The 1,941-nt window shown below is 41.9% G+C and overlaps 1 non-coding gene across 1 annotated transcript; it reads left to right on the forward strand.

The window, feature by feature from the left end:
- Positions 1–519: 519 nt before the first annotated feature.
- Positions 520–594, forward strand: Trnas-uga (transfer RNA serine (anticodon UGA)). The gene has a single exon. It is a non-coding gene; the product is annotated as a tRNA-Ser (tRNA).
- Positions 595–1,941: the final 1,347 nt, after the last annotated feature.

The raw sequence follows: 1,941 nt of genomic DNA on the forward strand, positions 1-1,941 counted from the left end.
TTGTGATGTCCTTAGGTTAGTTAGGTTTAACTAGTTCTAAGTTCTAGGGGACTAATGACCTCAGAAGTTGAGTCCCATAGTGCTCAGAGCCAACAGATATTAGTGAAGCTCATGCAGATGTACTAAATTTGTGAAATTCATTCGCAACCATGTAATCTTAGCGGCGTTAGGTATGAAGATAGTACCTGTTGATGGCACATGAAAATTTGTGTCTGTCTGGGTCGGATTTCCCACATGTCTCGAGTGGCTGCCTTAGCACTAGAAGGACCATACCGTCATTTCGAAGGGTGCTTTGCTTTAGTAAAGTTATTTTCTTATAAATGGTTTATTCTACATTTCCCATCTTCTACAACATTTAATAAATACAGTAGAAGTACATGAATGAGATTTTCACTCTGCAGCAGAGCGTGCGCGAGACTCTCCTGCGAACCTGGTTCGCAGGAGAGCTTATGTAAAGTTTGGAAGGTAGGAGATGAGATACTGGCAGAAGTAAAGCTGTGAGGACGGGGCGTGTGTCGTGCTTGGGTAGCTCAGTTGGTAGAGCACTTGCCCGTGAAAGGCAAAGGTCCCGAGTTCGAGTCTCGGTCCGACACACAGTTTTAATCTGCCAGGAAGTTTCAGTAGAAGTACATGTCTACCAAGAAATAAACGTTTACGACCTTTCTGAAGAGTTGCACAAGGAACTCCTGCTAGATGGTGGACTGTTTGACAGGTATGAATGTGTGAAACATAGCTGTCGCACTTGCCCACTGCTATTGACGTATACATTTGTGGTAAGTATATTGCATTCTGCAGACACTTTGATGATGAGAAAGGAAGCTTCATTGCTCAAGTAGCACAGTTTGTGTTGAGTACATTTCTATTGCTTCATAATGGCGTTTCAAAGCCATGGTTTGTATGGTAAAGAAATTTTAAAGTATATGATCAGATCCAGCAGTTTTCCGCAACACAATGAGTAGAAATCAATTCACTGATAATTTGTGGTTTATGCGATTTGATGAAAACGACACACGTTCCTAAAGACAAGGATAGATCGCTTTGCACCTGCTATCTCTGCATAGAATCGTTTTATTGCTAATCCCAGGAGAAAATATCACTATGGATGAGCAACTGTTTCCATGCAAGGCTTAATGCTCTTTCGTCCGCAGCTCGTGGTCTCGCGATCGCGTTCTCGCTTCAAGAGCATGGGGTTTCATGGTTCGATTCCTGGCGGCGTCAGAGATTTTCACCTGCCTCGAGATGACTGGGTGTTTGTGTTGTCCTCATCATTTCATCGTTATTCATGAAAATGGCGAGATTGGGCTGAGCAAAGGTTGGGAATTTGTACGGGCGCTGATAACCGCGCAGTTGAGCGCCCCCCCCCCCCCCCACAAACCAAACATCATCACCATCATCAATGCTCTTTCATTCAATATAGGAGCAATAAACCTGACAAATTTGGAATAAAGTTTTGGCTGCAGTTGATACAAATTCTAGGAATCTGGTGAATGGTTCCTCTTACTTAGGCACAGATGTGCAGTGCCCCTCAGGCATTCCTCTTGCAGAGCATGTTGTAACACATTTGTTTCCACAGGAAAAATATTACTTGTGACAAATGACTTGTAGAAAGTTTGAAATGTAAGAATAGAAGCTTGATGGGCATAGTGAAAAGCTCTATAACGGAAATCTCTCAGTCAGCGAAAACTACTGTAGCACCTCTTGCATACAACTACACTTTATAAGTCCTGTTATATGACTAACATGCTATCAAAGGCAAAGAACAACAATGTGCTTCTTTTGAATCGAATGCCTAACTCAGTAACTATCAATTAATGACATCCCGAAAAGTTACCAATGTTTCTTTCAATATATTGGACTTGGCAGCCATTAATGCATGAGAATTCTGCAAGAAATAAACAGGTGAAAAAGTAAGCAGACGTCAGTTTACATACAAGTTCGAAG

Source organism: Schistocerca serialis, chromosome 3 (assembly GCF_023864345.2).
Source record: "Schistocerca serialis cubense isolate TAMUIC-IGC-003099 chromosome 3, iqSchSeri2.2, whole genome shotgun sequence".
Classification (NCBI taxonomy): Eukaryota; Metazoa; Arthropoda; class Insecta; order Orthoptera; family Acrididae; genus Schistocerca; species Schistocerca serialis.